Below are 22,820 nucleotides of genomic sequence, written 5' to 3'. Positions count from 1 at the left end.
TGTTGTTTACTTGTTTCAGGAGTTTGAAGAAGGAAGTGAGAGATTGCTGGAGCGAAAAAACGAGGACATCATCAAGAAGGATAAGAAACCAAGAGGTAGGCCCTCTTGATTGATTCTAACCTAAGGAAATATTCCATAGAATGTATCTGTTGCAGATATACCCATTATCGGGCTAGAGGAACTTGTTCATGTCCACACTTATAATTTTACTTCACCACACCCTGCGTCACCTCCGTGTTGTCTTTTCTACCTCTTGGAGCTTCTGCGTCAACCTCTCTCGGCTGTTCTAGCAGCTCCCTGACAATTTATGGCTTTCTGCATGAGGGACACCTCACTTCTGCGCTCAACGTTCTAGCTCTGCGTCAAGCCTGCGTGGGCCCAAATTGGCCCAATGTCAGTCCCTATAGATGATGTGTTGCCTCCACTAGTGGCTCTCCACCTCTCTTCCAAGTATTCTCAAACTATCCCTGCCCCTCTACTGCAGAATGACCACTTAGTTCGAAATTCTTAGCTTCCTAGCCGCATAATTTGAACTCTAGATCAATTTTCTCTCCATGTGTGTTTCTAAATGAACCCCAATTCTCCTTCTTATAATTTTCTCGTTGAGACTTCAATGGCCAAGATTAAGTCTCTAATCAACGACTAAGATTAAAACTTGACTTGATCCACTTTCTTGAACATTCTCACCCATATTCTGATTAATACCCATTAATACTTTAATTTTCCTAAGTTTAGACTTAGGAACACCATTAAAAATATTAAGCACTTTAATAAAATACAATCCAAGGGGAATTTCACTAAACATATTATGGGTTCTTTAGAACTTGTGTGCTTTAGCCTCTCCACCAATTTTCATGGCTAGAGCACATCCGATGCTACCAAAATCTAACAACCACCCCAAAAAAGTTGACATTGCCCACCATAAATTTTGCTATGATACCATGTTGATTTTCTAGTGCTAATTAGACAAGCACAAATTTCAACATCTGATAATTACATCCAATGATTTATGATATTACTTTAGCACACCCCACAAAATCATTAAACAATTACACTTAGAAAATTCATGATCAAACATTGAATGTCTCATGAATTTGACTCCTTTGAAAATTCAACCTCTTCCTCATATTACTTCCAACATGTGAGAGAGAAAGAGAGAAAAATGAGAGTGATGAGTGAGTGATTAAAAGAGAAGTTCAAGTGTCTTTTTATAGTGATATTAGGATTCCCAAGAGGCATGTCTCTTTGCAAATTAAATTTAAAATTAAATTAAATCTTCCTTATTTTATTTAAAAAAAAAAAATCTTTCTTTTAACTTGTGCAAATGGGGAATACCTCCTGTAGCTACCCAAAAATAAATAAATACAACATTGATTTCCCTTTAGGATCTTAGTCATTTCAGATAAGATTAACAAAAATAGTTAATTCTGTAAATTTTGTGCCAATAATTTCTTATCAACTATATCAACTATAAAGAAGGGGAAAGTAATGACCATCTATTGTTTCACAAAATGTTGAATTTGGTAAAACTTGACACCTCACCATCATTTTTTCTGCTAAAAAACATAATAGTTCATGTTATGTCCCATGTTCTTGTGTCTCATGCTTCCTCCCTTACATGAGAACATGCTTATCCTCTCTCACTTCTCAAAATTTTTCTTTTATCTAATAATCCCAAAAATTATGAGTTCTAGATTGTCCATACAATACTCCCTATGGAGTCGCTAGAGGTTGAGTCACTCATAAAGACCCATAATTGTGAGGTTAAGTGGAGCCTTCTCAACCACATTCTAGCTACCAAAATGTTTCTCATGGTATTAGGATCTCTAATTCCCAATCCTCTCGCTTCCTTGGGATGGTGACTTTTCCTGCAAACTACCATTGCCAACTTCATATTAATATTTTCTCTTCCCCAAATAAAATTTTGTTGGAGATACATATTATTTTTATTATTTCTTTAGAGTTGCTAGAACTAAGAATAAATAAAGGGTCATTGTTTGGAAAATAAATTTCACAAGGATTAACCTACTTGTAAAGTTGAGAGATCTAAACATCCAACTTGATATCCTTTTCTCAATTTTGTGGAGAAGGTTTTCCCATATTACATAATGGAGGATGTTTTTAGTTTTTTTCTTTTTTTTTTTGTGGGAGGGGGAGGGGGATGGTTAGGGTTAGGTGTTTGGACATAAGAGAAATCCTTTGAAACACAAGAATATCAGTGGTGTGGGTCTAGATAAAATGTAGAGTGTTGAAGAATATGATTTGGGATATTTTGAGATTGAGTATCATTCTATAAGCAACCTATAAAGTCTCTAAAATTCTTTTAAAAGTAATAGCTTCTTTTGTCATAGGAGTAGACATGGGAATAGTTTCATCAACAAATTTCTACGAGTAAGAGGGGAGTCTAGAGTTGGAAAAAGAGTGATCTTTTATTCTATTGGAGTCAAAAATGTCTTTGATGTATCGACCCAATATTTAAACTATTATAAGAAAGATAAAGCGTGAAAAAGCGTTCCATTTCTTAATTCCTCTTGATGGGTAGAGGTGTTGGGGTATTGCTAAGGATAGAGAAAAATGAATTGGATATTAGGGCCATGACCAAATGAATCCATTTTTTAGTGAACCCAAAAGAAGTGAGCATATGGAATATATATTTCCAGGTAATTCTATCAAAGCCTTTGGGAAGATAAATTTTGATAAACATTCCAACATTCTTTGTGGCTTTCAAGGAGAGGGTTATCCCATTGGAAATGTGGATACCATCAAGGATCTTATGACACATTATATATCCATTTTGCTTGGGTGAAGTGAGACTAGGAAGAATAAGTTTAATCCTATTCACAATGACCTTAAAGATAATCTTATAAATGACATTACAAAGGGTTATAGGTCAAAACGAGGAGGGATTTCATCTTTGATTTCTTTAAGGATGAAGGCTATGAAGGTGGCATCCATGGTTGAGGATACAGAAGCAATTCTTCTCTAGTTTTCCATAATACTTAACACATCATTATCTATAATAGACTAACAATCTTAAAAGATCTCAATAGTGAATCCATCTGCATGAGGGGACTTACCTTTAGGCATCTCCATGATTTCTTTGTCAACATTCAACAAAGAAATTTCATGGAGAAGGGAATTGTTTTTCTCTGAAGAGTTGAGGGATGGAATGCTTCTATTGGTTTTCATTATAGCTATATTTCTACTTGATTGAGGTTCTAAAATCATATCATTGGAGTAAGATACCGACTCATTTTCCATATCTTTATTCTCCTCTACTTTTTCTCACTAAAGAGTTCAGATGCATGAAATTTTGTTTTGATGATGATGTTGAACCATTGATCAGTGAAATAATTCAAAGTTCCATGCTCCTTCCTTGAGCTATAAATCTATCGACTTCTACCTCCATAAGATTATCTCTTGAGCTTTTTCCTCTATTTGCTTTGCTTGGATTTTTTATACCCTTTTCACCAGGTCCCCATTTTCTCCCTCATTAATTATTTGTTCTTGGGTTTGTTCAACTTCCAATTAGTTTTTTCCCCCTTGGATATGGGAAAATTCTTGTTTATTTTGGGTTTTCAATTGCCCTTTTATGAATTTTAATTTGTAGTGAAATATATACATAAGAGAGTCATCGATGAAAGAATATTCTCACCACCAACTTTCCAAGTTGGTTTTGAAATAAGGATGTCTTAACCAAAATGTTTCAAACCTAAATGGTTTATTCCTTGAACTCCTTTCCAACGGATATCCAATGCTATGGGCCAGTGCCCAAAGAATAAATTTCACTTCAATGGTAATTCATGAAGGAATTAATGATTCCAAGATTAAAAATATGTATAATCTTGAAGCCACATGTGTCTCCCCTCTTCTTTTGTTATTCCAAGTGTATCAATTTTCTTATCTATCAACTTGAGCTCCTATAGCATGGACAAGAATTGGATTTAATCTTCTTCTACCCAACATATTACCCCTTTCCTCTTGTTGAAAATTGGACTAGATTGAAATCACCTCTTATTATCCATGGGGAATCACTGATTGGTGCCTTATTTTGGTTTAAGGATTGGAGAAAAGTGTGTCTCTCCCTAGGTATGATTGGGTCATAGGCATGGGTTATAAATACATGGACCATTGATCTTCTTCTCTAGAATTTAAATCTGAGAGATTAGTGGGTAGCCATAAATCCATTAGATTTATTTCTTATGGATTCCATAATATCACAAGTCCACCTAATGCCCCTATAACATTCATCGACATTAGTCCGCAATGCTTCTAAATAATATTTACAATTCTGTTTAACTGTAATCCTAATCCATATTTATGCAGGAACGAAATGAAATACAAAATTAAATAGAAACATGAAGCTACAACAAAAACTGAACTTCAATTCATTAATGATAAATACTCAAATTGTTTACATGTAGAATGTAAACAAACTAGCTCGGGCGATGGTAGCTTATCTTCGAGAAGAGATTTGACAGCTACATGCCTTTTGAACTACGTTACAATGAGGCTCAGAGGCATTTTTATTATTGAGAAACAATGGAAGACCCTAAACATCCAAAAACCTAACCCTGGGACATGAATCACCAAAAGTTTGTGAGCCCTATTGGAATTAGTTGGAACACCATCTTCTCGAGGTCGTAATTCAGCCATATGATCTTTGTTTGGCATGCATGATACCTCATTAGAAATACCTATCCGAGGACAACAAATTTTACCGTCAAACCCCTTCCCATGGGCTATAATCTTGGCACATTTTTCAAAAAAATGTTATTTAAGGCCTCAAAACAGCTCCGGAATTTGAAGACCCAAACAACTACCAAAAATAAAAAGTTGTGCTAGAATTAAGGAAACTGAAAGGAAACAGTGTTGGGGGTCCAAATGGAATAGGAAGGCGGCCACCAATACCCACCTGGATCAAATCCCCCACATTTGTTTCATGTAACATGAATATGGATGGTCTTTCCTAAGAAATTTTTACTTTGAGAAGTCTATGTTTGGATTTACCATTCAAGCCTCTCATGTTGCATGATAGGACTTTCATTGATAAGATTGATTAAATTGTGAAAAGGAATTTTCCATTAGTGTTATCCTTTGAGAGCTAATAACAAATTCCTCCATTTTCAATGGTTTATTGCCTTTTCTCCCTTTTTCTTCATATTTTGAGGGCTTACTTTTTTGCATATTTGTTGTTTTTTAACTCCAAGAAAAGAAGAGGGTCGATGCTTCGTACCTTTTATCTAATGGTGCATATTTTTTTGAACTTTGATATATGGATTGGAAATTAATTCTACTTTTTTTCCTAGTAATGCTAATGAGTTTTTACTTTCCTAGGCTACAACGATTGAGTGGAGATACATTTCCTCCAATACCATCACCTCGAACTTCTTTGTTTCCATGTGTTCCACTTGCTTCTATATCATGCAATGGCTTTTGTACTTTGTTTTTCCACTTGCTTATGCATTTTCATTTTTATGTGAGAGTTTTTCTTCACCCTATTTCCAACCATTCTTGAAAGTTCCCTTCTAAGTCTCCTAATTTGATAATATCACATAACGATCACCACCTTAGGGTTTGTCTCTCGATGAGCCCCATGGTATTTCCCTATTTGTTCTTTTTATGTGGGTAACTTTTTCAAATCCTTCATGATCTTTCTTAGATTAGGGTCACTAACACTGCTGACGTTGATTGAGGGGACATTATTTGAATAAATTTCCATTCTCGTGACATTTTTTGTAGCTAAATGGTACGTGTTGATAGTTAATCGTTTGATGCCATAAGTTGCCTTGATAGCTTAAACAGATGTTGGTTGGTAACAATTGTGACACATTCATGTATTCATATATTCATGCATAATATGATGTGTATCCTCCTTGGTTAGTGGCTTCTGAGCACATAACAAACGATCTAAGAGCATTCCCTACGTCTTTTAAGATATCAGAATCCCAAAAATCCTATGGTAATGAATACATGTTGATCCATGTTAGAGTAAGAATGAAACCTTCTTTGTCTACCATAAATCTCTCTGTCAAAAATCTCATGTATAACCTGATTAAGTCAAAGAAATAAGATCCATTTTGAAAAATCATCTTTCTATCTTCAAGATTGTTGAATCATGAAAATGCCTTTCGATCCAAATTTTAGTTCCACTTCTGAGTTGGATAAAATTCCATGAATTTGCCAATTGACATATGGTCATGCATTTATTATATTTTTTCTACATTCCACAATGAAGTTATTTCATACTTGGGATTTTTTACTACATGTGGAGTGCATGTGTTATATTTTCTTTGGGTGTCCGATTCTAATTCATTTGCCACCAGATTCGAAGTCCGAGAGAAGGAGCCCTCCTCCTCTCTTAAAATGGCAATTGATCTCTTTCCAAAGCCTGATTTCCAATCATATTGTTGGGTTTGCGAGAATTGGAGCCATGGCTTCCGCTAGCCACTACATCCTTGTAGGAGGAGCGTGCAACTACTCCATGGAAGGGAGCCATGATCGATAAAACCCTAAGGCTGCGCGTGAAAAAGAGTTTCGAATCGTAAGGAAACCTCAGTAGAACAATTCACACAATTGGTGAATATTGTTAAATTGAGTAATTATTAAAATTTAAATGAACATTGAAAATGCTGTGGGTAATACACAAAGGAAAACATCTTATGCTCTAATTTTTTAGAAGCTCCTAAGTTTTTGATGCTAAAAGTCCAATCGATTATTAAACTCTTAGAAAAAAAACTCAGTTGTTTTTGATGCGCTAAAAGTCCAAAGCATTATTAAACTCTTATTATAAAAAAAACTCATTAATTTTTGTTGCGCTTAAAGTCCAAAAGATTATTAAACTCTTATAAAAAACTCCATAGTTTTTGATGCGCTAAAAGTCCAAAGGATTATTAAACTCCTACAAAAAAAACATTCAATTTATTAAAGTTTTAAAAGTCCGAAGAATTATTTAACGCTGGCTGAAAAAATCAATTCATTAAAATTTTAAAAGTTTAATTAAATGCAATGAAAATCCAATAAACTCCTCTCCACTACAATATTTTAAAATTATGATTTGATTCACTGACATATTGGCCTCCACAGCGTATACTCTGTTGTCACCATAGATGAGAGACACACACTATATATAAAGAGTTGATGGATGTATCTAAAGGGAATCTCGGGGAATGGAATATTAGATTGATATATAAAGAGTTGATAGGATGTATATCAAGGGAATCTTGGGAAGGAGAAGGGGAATGGGAATATTAAAAAGGGTTAAATTTTGATTATATTTAAATGTATTAAATGTAAAATTAATAATTTTTTTAAATGATGTAGTTTTTAAAGATATAATGAATGTATATAGTTATATTTTATATGGTATGTGTATATATATATATATATATATTTTTTTTAGTATGTTCAAATATTATTTTTAAATTTGTTAAGATTGCATTTCAATACATGGTATGTTATAGAAGGAAGTGTAGAGAGTAGAGTGAGAAGATATAATGGTTTTTGATTTAGGAAATAGCTTATTAGTATGTGATACAATAATTTAGCAATAAGAACTGTTGTTTTTAGGACTAAAAAATAATTTTTTAATATTTTCATTTTTATTACTTTATGTAATGATTAATTGCAATATTTACAATTGTTAAGTTGATTTTGGAGCATCTTCTAATGTGCTTACTTTATTTATAAAAATAAATAAATATTACGCCTATTAAATGTTCTACCTTTTAGGGATGTTTTGAATTCCATAATCCATCGAGTTATTAATATTGTAGTGGTAGACATTCTCAAGCCTTATAATTGTTGCTTAATAGATACTGGCCCTAGAAATTAGAACGGATTTTTGCTTAAGAGTGGTCTCACTTTTGGTTACCATGGAATGGAAAACCTAAATAAAATCAGAATTGACAGGGAAAATCAGGTGAAACACACGAGGAATAACTCAAAAGCAACAAGTGAACCTTCATCATCTAAATGTCCAATTCTAGGAACTATTCATTGATTTTGACTTTGGAAATTTCATGGCTTTGGTACGTGAATTTTTTATCACATAGAGCTCTGATTTGAATTTATAAGAAGATGAATATCTCTCAAAATACCTAAGCACCACTAGTGTAAATTACATGAATTATCCTTTAGTTGAAAAAAATAAAAATGGATTAAAAAAACTAAACTATGTTTTACCCCTCACATTATTTTTCTATGGTTCTAAGCCTCAAGAAGGGATCAGCGTTGGGTGTTTATTCATAGGTGCAAGGGGTAAATGTAGTTTTTTGTCACATAGATTAGAATTTGATTGTACAAATAATACAATTGAATATGAAGCTCTAGTTAAAGGTCTCAAGAATTTCATCCATTTGAAGGTAAAATGAGTTCGAATTTTTGGTGATTGTACAATCATAATCAAATAGACTAATAATGCAATCAATTGTAATTCACCATATATTATAAATTACTAGCAAGAGGTTCGTAGAATCATAGACCATTTTTATTTTTTTAGTATCACTACTATCCCATGATCACAAAATCTATTAGCCATTTTTTAGCTATAGTTTCCTTTAAATTGTTATTTTTAGAAGGTTTTGAGACCAATAGCTTAGTCATTGAGCTATTGTATACACCCTCTAACCTCGATAATGTTACAAATTGGAGGCTATTTGAAGAAGATCAAATAGATACTAGAGTTTCTCACCAATGACAGAGATCTTGCCATTGATGATGAGGTATTTCAGGCCACCATAGAAAATGAAGAATCTTAGATATTAGGGAATGAAGATGTAGGAAAGGTGGTTAGTCCAAACCTACATATCATTTCCAAAGGGGTAATCAACATTGAGAACCTTTCTAATTTACAAGATATGTTTAAAGGATCACAAAATGCTAAAATATGTAGCTCTAGTTCGTGCTTTCAAGTGATAAATTTAGAAGTTGTCGAAAATCCCAAAAATATGAGTTTGGGAAAATGACCATCTAAAAATGAAAAGAATTCTTATCTCAAGTTGTTTAAAAAACGTCTATATGTATTTCTTGGTCTTATGAATATCTTAAAACCTACAACACATGAATCATTCAACGTATTGTGCCATTAAAGGAGGATGTCAAACCTCTCCAATAGAAACTGTGTAAGTTCCACCCCTCACTTAAACATTTGATCCAAAACTGAAAGGAATCGCTAGATGCTAATATTATATTTCAATTCATGTATTCATCTTTGTTGCAAATCAAGTGCTTGTGACAAAGAACATAGGGTAAATTCATCTATGTGTAAATTTTTATAATTTTAACATGGCCTTTGAGAAAAATAAGTACCTCTTTCAAGCCATTAATAAATTTTACAAACAATTTTGGGATCCAAGATTTTCTTTCTTCTAGATGGATTTTCAGGAGATAAACAAGTTATAATGGTGGAGGAAGATCGACATTAGACCAATTTTCGTACTAAGTGGGACAACTTTTCCTATAAATGGATGCCTTTTAGGTTAATGAATGCATGTGTAATTTTTCAGTGAGAAATGGATGTTTCTTTCATAGGTTTGATAAACAAGAGTGTGATAGTCGATGTAGATGGTGTAGTTGTGTATTCAATAGATAGAACTAACCATGTTTTGTACCTTATGAAAATATTTGAAAGATACAAGAAGTATCGAATCTCCCTCAACCTAAAGAAAAGTAATTTTGATTTGATAAAACGAAATATCTTGATTCACATCATATCAAAATTAGTGATAATAATTAACCCAAAGTGTGTGAAAGTTATTTCTCGATTGCCTCTTCCTAACAACATAAAGGAAATGTAATGTTACTTTGGAAAGATCAAATTTTTAAGAAAATTCATACTACATTTCATTGAAACTATTAACAAAAAATGTTTTGGAAATATATTGATTTTAGATGGAATAAGGAATAAAAAGGATCCTTTGAAAAAGTTAAGATTGCTATTGTTATAATCACTTACAATTGTTATAACTCACTTGTACAATTGTTATAACTCAAAAGGATGATGATAATCACAAAGATCATATTTACTTCATGAGTACCAACTTAGAGGGAGTAGAGAGGAACTAATATACTATTGACAAACAAGCCTATGTTGTTTACAAAGCTATATCTTGAAGAATTGTACTAAATTCATAGCACCTAGTGGTGTTGTGCACACACTCTTTACTTGAAAAAATCTAGGAGAGTGAATGGGAAATTGGATCACTATTTTATGAGAATTTGACTTTGATATTAAATTTTCTCATATATTGATAGATCAAGAACTATGCAAGTCAGTTTCTTAGTCATAGGATTCTACAAATCAAGATGAAGTAGGGTGGGAGAATGGGTTATTGGTTTGTTCCAATGACATACATTTTTACTTTGGAAATTGTTGACTCTTGGAAATATAATATAGTTCGTTACTTAGATCATGGTGTATGCCCCAAACACGTGACTTCCAAGGAAAAGAGAACATTATGATTTAACTATTTTTAGTATTAGTAAATAAACTCTATTTTATTTTGGTATAACTATAATGAAGTGCTATCAATATGTTTGGAAAATGATGATGTTGACAAGGTACTAAAAGATGTTCATGATGGCGTTGCAGGAGATACCACCACTCATAAAATTTGATGGTAGGATATTTTTAGCCAACGTTATTCCAAGATGCCCATGCATATGTTAAGAAATCTAAGGTTTTCCATTAAGTGCTAGTAGGGAAAGGAAAACATCTACTTCATTACATCTTGTTAGCTTTGGTATACCATTTGAGTAATAGGGGTTATATATTATAGGGGAAATTAACCCTCATTCATCAAAAATACACGATTACATTTTAAAAAAATGATAGATTATTCCATTCTAAAGTCATTCCCCTCACATGATTTAATGAAAAAGTGCTTATTCTGAGATATTATACTAAGTATGACCCTTATGAGAATCAAGCAGCTAAGTTTATTGACAAGTACTTAGCTCACATGTTGAAAATCACAAACGTTAACATAATGCTTTTCATAATGTGCTTTGGGATGACTGAATAATTCCCATGGAAGCCTTGAGCATTCTCCATATTTTCTAGTGTATGGCTAGGAATTGTTTTTTCCAACAAACATCTACCTTCCTTCTCGACAATTATCTACTCCTCAAGAAGTCAACCTATCTCCACTATGTAACAGTGAATTGACACAATACTTATGTCGAAGGAAGAGGTAAAAGGCCAAGAATTTTTTTGCGTCAGACTACTACTTAGTTGTAATAAATATTTCCTACTTATTGTTAAAGACAAGATTATTCTAGAGATATTTAAATATGTTGATTGAAGTAAAATAATTTATGAGAATGATTATGTTACAATGAGCGTTGTGATGGTCTACTTATAGCATTGATTTGTCACAAGGGGAGGAGGAATGTTCCCTTTTAAGATTCATTAACTAATTCACTTATTAATATTATGTTTATAATATTACCACCCTATTAAAGAATGCCTTGTCCTCAAAACATAATAAATAGGATTATCTCTAGCTGAGCATGTTTATATGGTGGAATTGAGCTTATCTATTTTTATGGGTTTGACTTCATTAGTTAGTTAGGTGTTGGTGAGGTTCCTTTGCATTTTTTGCATCATAGTATGAAGTGTTTTGACGGGATTGTTTAACATGAAATATTTATGCTTCTTGGTGATATATTTCTCTTGTTTCTATTGTATGTTTGATTCTGTTTCTTTCCCATTTTTTATTGTAGTTGATTCTTCTTGAAAGTGGAACCTTTAACACTGCATAAATTATAGTATTGACCTAGTTAATCAAACAAAATTAATTGTTCTTCAATTTTTTTGGTATAACTTCCTAATAGCATCAACTATTGTGCACATAGCACTATATCCATGTATTCAAGTGGTATTATATAGAGTCATGTTTTCAGTTTTAATTTTTGTATTTGAATTGAGACTTTATGACAACTTCTTAGATCTTTGAAATTTTGTCCATTATTGACCATAACAATGAGGTCCTTGGTGGGGTACACAAAATAATTTAGTTGTTTAGCAACAACAATGTCTATAAAATTATAAGTATTGCTGAAAGCTCTAAGCATTATGACATTTCTATGTTTTATGATTCATTTTACATTTAGGGCCTTAGGTTTAGGTTTCCTCATCATGGTTGACAACATAACTATACATTTGTCCTCTTCTTCTCTTGGTAACTAGACCTTATCTATTCTAAGGCATGGTGAAAAGTATTTTTGTAGTTATTGGTTGTATTTTGTCCTTTGGAATAATTATATTTCTTTCAAGTTTGTTTTCTTCATTCCTATATTTTTGGGTATGTGATATAGTGAAAATATAATGGCAGAAGTGTCCTCAGACATGTAATTTTATTAATCAGAAAAAAACAATTACATAATTGATTTTGCAAGAGTTTACATCCGAACAACACAAACACTCTTGCAATGAGCTATATATAAGCTCCATGTCCTAACTACCTCTAATTATGGATCACTTATTAAATAAAAAGTGTCCATTTACAATAAATGCTATTCAAACCAACTAGCTAACTAATCTCCTAAAATAGAGCCTAAGATACGACACATTTGGAGAGTCATATCTAGTTACAACAATATGCTAATTCTAAAAGTCTCCATTAAATAATTAAACATTCTAGAATAATAATTATTAATTTAATATCTTAAATTAATAATTATTTTATTCTAATTTTATAACCTATGATAAAATTGTATTTTTGGATCATCTAACATTCCCCCCTATGATCCAAAGATACATTACAACAGATACCAAGTTCATCCCTGAACTTAGTAAATTTTATTCTGCCAAGCGGTTTTGTGAAAATGTCGGAGATCTGATCTTCAGAAGGACAATAAACTGGCTTGAGGACATCTTTGGCAGTGAGAGATCTGATATGATGATACTTGGTGTCCACATGCTTTGTCTTTGAATGAAAAACTGGGTTCTTGGCAAGTTTTATGGCTGACTGGCTGTCAATGAATAATGATGTAGCTTCTGCTTGAGAAATGCCCAAGTCCTGCAAAATTCGGCGCAACCAAACAATTTCACATGCTGCTTCCCATGCTGAAATGTACTCTGCTTCTGCTGAAGAAGTGGCCACTGTAGCTTGTTTCTTACAACTCCAAGATACCACTGCTGACCCCATATTCATTAAATAACCTGATGTTGATGCTCGATCATCAATACTCCCAGCAAAGTCGGCATCAAAATATCCACCAAGTACAAAATTTTTAGTCTTTGTGTAAAGAAGACCAAAATCTTTTGTTCCTTGGATATATCGAAGAACTCTTTTGGCTGCATTCCAGTGGCTATCTCGTGGTTCTTGCATAAAATGTGAAAGAATATTGACTGCATAAGATAGATCAGGACGAATATTTGTCAAATAAATCAAGTTGCCAATCAACTGTCTGTAAGTTGTACTATCCACCTTTTCCCCCCCTTCAAATTTTGAAAGTTTCAAGTTTTGCTCCATGGGGGTAAGAATGGGCTTGCAATCCTGCATGCCAAAACGCTGAAGAACCTCTGCTGCATACTTACTCTGAGAAATGAAAATATGATGTGGACGTTGGAAGACTTCAACTCCAAGATAATAGTGAAGTAATCCCAAATCTGTCATCTTAAAACCTGCATGTAACTCCTTTTTCACCTGTGCAATATGATCATCATGGTTGCCAGTAATGATCAAATCATCTACATACATAACAAGAATTACCAGATATTTTCCCTGTTGTCACACATACAAAGTATCATCAGATTCACTTCGTTGAAAACCAACTTTCTTAAGTTATTCATCCATCTTTGCATACCAAACTCGGGGAGCTTGTTTTAATCCATATAAAGCCTTAATCAATTTGCAGACTTTATGTTCTTGTCCTTCAATTCAAAACCTGGTAGTTGGGTCATATACACTTCCTCCTGTAAATCTCCGTTGAGAAAAGCACTTTTCACATCCATTTGATAAACTTTCCATCCTTTCTGAGCGGCCAATGCAAGTGTTAATCGGATGGTGTTCCATTTACCTGTAGGAGCAAAAGTTTCCTCATAATCAATGCCTTCCTGCTGCGCAAAACCTTTTGCGACAAGTCGTGCTTTATACTTTTCAAGTTCTCCCTTTTGATTATACTTAATTCTATAAACCCATTTGCATCCTATGGGTTTAACATTTGCTGGACAATCAACAAGTTTCCAAGTGTTGTTATCAATTACTGCTTGATATTATTCAACCATAGCCTATTGCCATTCATTATGTTTTACTGCTTCTTTGTATGTGGAAGGTTCAGTAAAATCATTTGCTATCAAGGCAAAATTGCCTTCACTTCTATGTGCCCTTCTGGTGCCTGTTTTATTCTGCTCATCAGGCTTTACATCTTTCAAAAGTTGAACTACCCATTTTGGAAGTTGGTGCTCACTTGTTTGCGCTTTTGTAAAGTCCCCATCATTGTAAAGAGGATTAATATAAACTAATGTTCGTCGTTCAGGTGAAGAATGTGGAGAATCACTGTCAGAAGAACTGCTGCTGCTTGGAGATGCGGATGAACTGCTAGAAGACCCAGATGATGTTGTTGATGTAGATGGACTGGATGACTCATCTTCAGAGGAAGGAAAATCAAGTTCATACCAATTTGGTGAAGTTGGTTGACTTTGCATTTTTCCATTTCTTTTACTTCCCTTAGTTTCTAACATGTCAAGAAGATTTTCAATTTCTTCAGCACTCTTACTTTCAGTTTCATCAAAAATGACATCCCTGCTCACAATGAATTTTCCATTGGTCAAAAGTCAATACCCTTTCTTCTCATCAGAATAGCCAATCATTGTGCATTTTAAACTTCGTGAGTTAAGCTTAGTTCGTTTTTCTTTCGGAACTAAGGCATAACAAACTGACCCAAAAACTCTAAGATGTTTAACTCGAGGTTTGAAGCCAAACCAAGCTTCATAAGGTGTGATTCCGTCTAAAGAAGCAGTTGGAGATCTGTTTCTTAAGTAGACAGCTGTATGAATTGCTTCCGCCCAATATGTTGGACTTAACCTCTTGAAAGTTAACATGGATCTCGCCATGCCTAACAAAGTGCGATTCATTCTTTCGACTACTCCATTTTGCTGTGGAGTGTAAACATTAGTAAGATGTCATCTTATGCCATTTTCACTGCAATAAGTTTTGAATTCATTTGAAGTGAATTCTCCCCCATTATCTGTCCTGAGAGTACCTATCTTTTCTTTGACTTCATTTTCAACAAGTTGGCGAAAAATTTTAAACTTATCAAATGTTTCTGACTTGTTCTTCAAAAAGTAAACCCAAGTCATTCTGCTAAAATCATCGATGAATAGTAGGAAATATTCGCATCCACCAAAGAAAGTTTGTAGTGGTCCACAAACATCACTGTGAACTTGTTGTAGCTACCTGTTTGCATGCCATGAACTTGTTGGAAAACTTTCTCGACTTTGTTTGCCATAAATGCAAGCTTCACATTTTTCATTTTCCCTTTTGAATGTGGGAAGTCCTTTAACCATTCCTTGTTTCTGCAATTGAGAAAGACTCTCAAAATTCAAATGTCCATATCTTACATGCCATAGTCTTATAGGTGAAATACCTGTAGTCACTGCCCCTGCAAAATCAGAATGCCTTGGAATAACTGTCCCTTTCATCCGTAACAGTTTTCCATCTTCATAACCTATCATGACTGTTTTCAAGTTCTGTTTCACTGAATTAATCTTCACTAAACCATCTTCCATAATCACCTGATGTCCTGCTTGTCGAATCGTGACTAAAGAGAGCAAATTTTTCTTAAAACTGGGTACATACCATACATTGGAAATCATTTTTTCTCCAATGCCAGGGAGAAAAACTTTTACTACTCCTTTTCCATAAGGAGTATGTTTTGTATCATCAGCAAGAAAAATGGAATTAAGTTGGCAATCTTGAAAATTCCAAAAAAAATCACGTCGACAAGTCATGTGCTGAGTTGCCCCGGAATCCAAGATCCAGGCATCTTCATAGTCACTTCTAAGATGGGATGAAAGTTGTGATGCTGGTGAGGAAGTAAAAACATATTCTGAGTTATCATCATCTTGATCATTTGCAAATTGCGCTGAATGCTGCTGAAACTTGGGAATTTTATTAAGTGATGTTCGACAATCTTCAGCATAATGGCCAACTTTGTTACATCTTCGACACACAATTTGACTTAAGTCTCTTCCTCTTCCTGAAGATTGTCCTCTGCCTCTGCTTTGACTTCTATTTTGAGATTGTCCTCTACCTTGATTATTATATCCTTGTCCTTGAAAATTGCCTCTTCCTTGGTTGTTTCCTCTACCTTGAAAATTATTTCTTCCTCCTCTGTTAAAATTGTTTCCTCTGCTTTGGCTTCGACCTCGATTATGTGCTGCTTGATTCTGATTCCATCTGCCTCTGCCTTGAGAACTGTCTGCTGATGATTTACTACTGCTGGCCTCTGTGAGAAAAACATCTTCACCATCTTTCTTCTTCTTCCCAAAAGTTTTATCATGTTGACTCAACATTTCACAAAGCTCATCAAACTTTAGTTTCTCTAATTTCCTAGTTACTTGTAGAGTCTCTAAAAAATGTGTGTAGGAAGAAGGAAGTCCAACAATTACAATTGTGACCATAAAGCTATCATCAATTGCGGGAAAACCAGCATTAATAATTTCTTGCTTAATATTTTTAAGTCTTGAGATATACTCAAGAACATCAACGCCTTCAGTTAATTTTTGTTGCAACAATTTTAATTGTAGATCAACTTTCTTTGATTCAGGCTGAGTATCAAAGAGGTCTTTAAAAGTTTTCAAAGCAGTCCATGCATCTATAGCATTTTCTATATGGACATACATTTCATCATTCACAGAAGATTTAATAAGAGCTAAGGCTTTAGCATTCTTGATTTCCCATTTTGCTAGTGCAGCTGCATCTATGGGTTTATTTGGCTTAACATCTCCATCACATATTCCCTGCCATAATCCATTGTAAATGAGTGTGCTTTCGATGAGACGATGCCATGTTTTATAAGATTTGGTGCCTTCAAGTTTGTCGGAATCAGAAAACAAATTAATCAACTTAGACATTGTAGCGTTAAGACTTCACACCATGAATCAAACTCCAAAAAACTCAAGATGCACAACACAATAGCAACACACGACGCAAAAAACACGATCTATCGGGGCTTGGCCTTGACCCTCGAATAGTCATCAAAACAGGAGAAAATTGACTGAGCTTTGCACTTGGCTCTAGTCAATATCTCAAATTTTTACAAGGCAACTTTCAAAATTTGACTTTTTACAATGGTGCTTTTGCACAATATGGTAAAAAAGAAATTACCCCCCCTCAAAGTAAAATTACTTTGAGTTACAATGTGATGATCCCAAAAAACTTCTTAAAAACAAATTACCCAACACACCTTATCTCTCCAATTTACAAATAAAACTCCTTATTACTCCAAAAAATTTCAAAACATCACCCTTATTACTCCATTACAAGGCTTTTAAAAAAATACTTTTAAAAGCTCACTCATCACTCTATTACAAAGCTTTTAAAAAAAATACTTTTATAAAGCTCACCTTATTTCTCCCAAAAAATCACTTATTACTCAAGTAAAATATATACCTTCCAAATTACAAATCAAATATGGCAAATTAATTCCGCATGGGCATGTCGAATTAAATTAAAAAACGTTGCAGTGTTTTTCGACCAGGTCACTGGAGACTTGACGGTAGGCAAGCCTGAGCTGAACGAGCTTCCGGACAGTTCTGATGTCTATGGTGTTGTTTTGATTTAACGAGTGTTACTCAAGGGATCCACAGCACCCCCACGCTCAAAAAAAGTTGCTGCACCTATTCCAGTGCCTATGCACATTGAAATTACTCCAAACTGTTGTCTAAAGAATGGACTCGACGCCTGCTCTTTCCTCCGTTGCAGGTAAATTCTAATTTAATGGACTTTGATAGACTCAATTATATCGAGTAAGCATCGCTCTCGTGCAAAACTTCGCGGCTTACCCTTTTTCTTCCTAACAAAATCAGGAACGCTTTAGTTGCAGTCTGTACAATGTGCATATTATTTCCCTGCAATTCACTTAAAAGCAATTACGCTCAATTAACAGATCTCATTTTCGTACCCATACGATATCACAGTTCTTGAACAGAAGTGTTCCTTGGTCCGCAAGTGGTAGACTTTGATTGAAGCTCACGTGGATGTTAAGACAACAGATAACTATGGTTTGCGTATGTTCTTTCTGGTGGCCAAGCTAAACTCATAGCCGCCCACTAAAGCGCTCCTCTTTAACACATTTTTAGAGACCACGGGAGAAGCAAAAAGAAAAAGCGTGGAGATGACGGAAAATAAATAACAGTGGAAGCAATCTTATAATAATACAAAAATTGATTTGCAGATTAAAAATCTAAAATCAATAAGATAATAAAATTTCCCCTTTTTTTTTTGGTTGAACACAAAACTGGAAAATTTTCATACCAATCATTTGCTGATCAATTCAATGGAGTTGAGTTTTCCACGATCTGATAGAGCTGGAATCTCTTCCTCAAATCAACTGCAGCATTACTGGAGCTCTGATACCACAATAATGGCAGAAGTGTCCTCAGACACGTAATTTTATTAATCAGAAAAAAACAATTACATAATTGATTTTGCAAGAGTTTACACCCGAACAACACAAACACTCTTGCAATGAGCTATATATAAGCTCCATGTCCTAACTACCTCTAATTATGGATCACTTATTAAATAACAAGTGTCCATTTACAATAAATGCTATTCAAACCAACTAGCTAACTAATCTCCTAAAATAGAGCCTAAGATATGACACATTTGGAGAGTCATATCTAGTTACAACAATATGCTAATTCTAAAAGTCTCCATTAAATAATTAAACATTCTAGAATAATAATTATTAATTTAATATCTTAAATTAATAATTATTTTATTCTAATTTTATAACCTATGATAAAATTGTATTTTTGGATCATCTAACAAAATATTAAGGTGGAAATTTAACCTAAAGTTTAGAAACCTCAGCAAATCTTACTAGTCCCTAATATGTAGATTATGAAATATTTGGTGAATTTTCTACATAGATATTCAAATTTCTAATTATTTTGTATATTCTAAATAAAATTTTGGTAATTTTAAGGTAAAATAATTTTATACCATAAATTTTGGGTGAATTAATTTTAGAAAAAACAGACATTGGTAAATCTGTTTTTGGAAAAGGTATGGAAAATTAGGCCACCTATGAATATTAGACCCTAAAAGTTTCCCTAACGTGATATGGCAGGTGTTTTTGGTGCTTCATCTAAATTTAAGTGGTATGCTATAGTGATTTTATCATTTGGTTTTTGTACTTCTACTTGATTCCCATCTACTATTCTATAGTAGCATAACGAAATGTCTTAACATCTATGCCTTAGTGTCCAATTGTTTCTATAGTTACAACAATTATTTTCCTTCTTTTCTCTCTCTAATTCACTACTAGATGTGCTTATTCACTCTTCGCTTCACATGCATATCATTTTTATTTTCTTAATTTCCACTGTAGCAACCATTTGTCTCCTTAATATATACATTTGTTTACCCATTTCTTATCCAGGTCATGGTGCCAATTTTCATCTTACCCAGTCAATGATGCCCTATTGAACTTTTTTTTTTGTTTAGTTAGTTTTTCTGCATGTCTAACATCCTCAACAATTTTAGGGTTCCATAGTTATATTTCACTAGAGATGTAATCCTGCAACCCATAGGTATACATCTTTAACAATTTCTCATCTGTGGATTTGCTTCTTTTTTTTAATTTCCAAAACTTCACATTCATGTATATAATCACTTACATTTACTCTTTTGTGAGATGCACAAACATGTTATACAATTCATCATCTTCTTTTTTATGGAACAATTTTAATAAGGTAGTGTTACACATCATTTTATCATTGTCCTTGTACTCCCCATTCCACGATCCTGGAGGAACTCTATAGTGAACCCTACGTGCTTCCCTGTCATGAAGAAACTCCCATGATATCCCTCTTCATGAGCATAACAATTCCCTTTTGAATCATTTCCCAAGAATCTTCCTTTTACCCTAGTATACAAGACCTGCGCTAATGACCCATTTCCTCCTCATGTCAATTTGCAGAGATTAAAACCAGGACTAGTGTTGTACGATGCTACTGAGCCTTTTCTGAGTCACGCCAATCCTCTTTTGGCAAGTTTTTTAAATATGGAGTCGAAGCTTCAAGGTCTAGAAGCTTCGTAATGGAAGTCTGGTAAATGGTTGGCCAAGTCAATTTGGGCTCCTTTCCCATATTGAGATGGAACAAACCCAAGAGATAAGGCCTATCCCATGATAAGAGGAACCATATTTGTTCCATCCAAGCTATATAAACCCCTCCTTTTACAAGCTACACTAGTTTTAGTCTTAGTATTTTTGGAGCTTGAATAATCAGCAAGACATCTATAGCTTGTAGCTCTCTAGTTTATGTTTGAGGGATAATAGTGTGTTTGGTTTGGTTTGAGACTAAAGGGAAGAAGCCTTAAAACTTCCATTGTTGGGGCTATCCATGAGATGCTAGCAGAAGTGTGGGAACCCAGATATGTCAGAGGAGACCAACAACGTCAAGGCATTGGTTGTAATCTCTTTCTAAACTTATATGAATACAACTATTGATTGATTTCCTACATTAAAGTGTTATCTTACATTTGATGGCTTAATGTTCCTTGACCTGTTAAGTAGGCTGAATGCACTTTGTATGATATCAAGTTTGTTGTTGTTGTTTGTTTGATCGTTTTATGTATTTGAAGGAAGGAAACAGAAAGTATCTAGAGTAAGGATGCAGGACCATCACCAAGCGGAATAGCATTCTAATAGGTAGGAACTCTTATTTGATTCTAGCTTAAGGAAGTTTTCCATAGATTGTTTATTTGTGGCTACACCCGCTCTCTCGAGCTAGAGGAATTGTTTGTGTCCACACTGAGAATTTACCTGCACCACAAATTGGCGACCATACTTGGGAACCAATCCTTCTGTTTGATTGATTGTCATTTTATGGTTTTGTGTGAACTTTTATAGTATCACCATTTCCCTTTAGTTTTCTCTTCTTTTCCTGGTTTACTACTCTGAGTCTGAAATTTACAGTGGCAAGTCTGGTTTTAGCCTTAGAAAAAATTTATTTTTTTCCTTGAATTCTCAGTCAGCACGTTTATTTTTCTGACAATCGTGCCGATTAGCGTGAGTTTCTCTAAAATAGTTGCGCTGACCCCCTTCTGGCACTTGTTGTTAGTTAGGTAGTCATGTCGATTCCTATAGGTGAAGAACAAGGTTCCCCTAAATCATAATCAGGGTGTCTTCCCTTCTTGATTTCTGCCTCTTTTCTTGTTCTGACTGTGTTCTCCCTGACTGGAAAGCTCCATTAGCTTGGTTTATATGCTTGTTTGGTTTGCCTTTTCTTCACTTGATTTCTTTAGTCCTTGGATGGTTTGTAGCCCTCGGGCATCTAGGTCATCATCCATTCAGTTGTTTGTGTGCTCAGCAAGAAAAGTTGTTGGTTAAGTTACCCCTTGCATTTCGTTTTAGTCCTTTTGATTCTTTGATTTCTATTTAACAAGTTTGAAAAGTTTCGTTTATTGATTAAGCATCTCTTTTCAGGCATAGATCACATTGCTCATCTTGTTTTTGGTTAAGTCTTTTATTATTAGTTTGGAAGGAATTCTCTTTTGTGCTTTGCATTTGCTTGAGGTTGATTTGTTTTGAAAATTTTTCATTGAAGTGTTTGTGAAAGATTCGTTTTATCATTTCATTGAAAAATACATAATTCTAGTTTGTTGAATCAATATGTTACATTAGCTAGCATCATTGAAGACTAGAGTTGCATCGTCATTTGCATTGGAAAAGAAATGAATTCTCTTTACTATTGAAAGGACTACTTGAAGTGTGTTTGATAGGAAAGATAGGAATTGGAAAGAGTTTTTCATTATTTTGTTTTCAAAAAGAGAAGTAGTGAAAATGTCATTTTTCTTTCAATTGCTTGTTTGTTGCATTGATTGTGTTTTCTACTCTCATTAGTGTAAACAATTCATCGAATTGAAAGGGTCTTGTCTCATTTAGCTACATATAGGAGTTTTTTGAGTCACATCGATAAGGCCTGAAAACCGAGACATAATTTCAAGATAAACTTTAAAATGTATTCAATTAACCTAAGGTGCATTTGAAACCTAACGATCACATTTAGAAGGTCTAGGCTAGAGACGTGTTCTGGCGTCTTTAAACCTAGCAGTTGTCGTTCGCTTCGGCACTAGACAATGCTAGTACAGACTTGTGCTCCCTATACCATTGCATATATAAAAGGAGACCCCACTAGGTTGCAATCCTTTAACCATAGGAAGCCAAGTCTGTCGCCTTGTAAATGTGATACACCGAACACAGCATTTGGGGAGATTGCTTGCCCATACTTCTCGGTTTCGTAGGAGGTATTCTACAGTTCACGCTTACCTGCTAATCCTTTTTGCCTATATTATCCTGAGTAGTCATTTTGATCGTTTTGACTCCTTAAATATAAAAGATCATTCAAGCACTTGTCCTTTCGAGCTCGTTTCAAATAAAAAGTGATAGAGTCACCTTTGCTTTTTTCTCGACTCTTAAAACATGAAAAAGTACCAGTTTGTTTTTGTGTCTTAAAAAATTGTTTCCCATGATCATATAACATTCCTGTTAGTCTTATATGGACCGCATCGTGAGTATACCTTTAAAAACATTTTAAAAGCCTTGGAATCAATCTCTCTCTTCTTGTTAATTGAGACAAT

The sequence above is a fragment of the Pinus tabuliformis genome, chromosome 4_2 (assembly GCF_031772625.1).
Source record: "Pinus tabuliformis cultivar Carrire ecotype Pingquan chromosome 4_2, CPIR1, whole genome shotgun sequence".
NCBI classification, from domain to species: Eukaryota; Viridiplantae; Streptophyta; class Pinopsida; order Pinales; family Pinaceae; genus Pinus; species Pinus tabuliformis.
Note: the sequence above shows the minus strand (reverse complement) of the source record.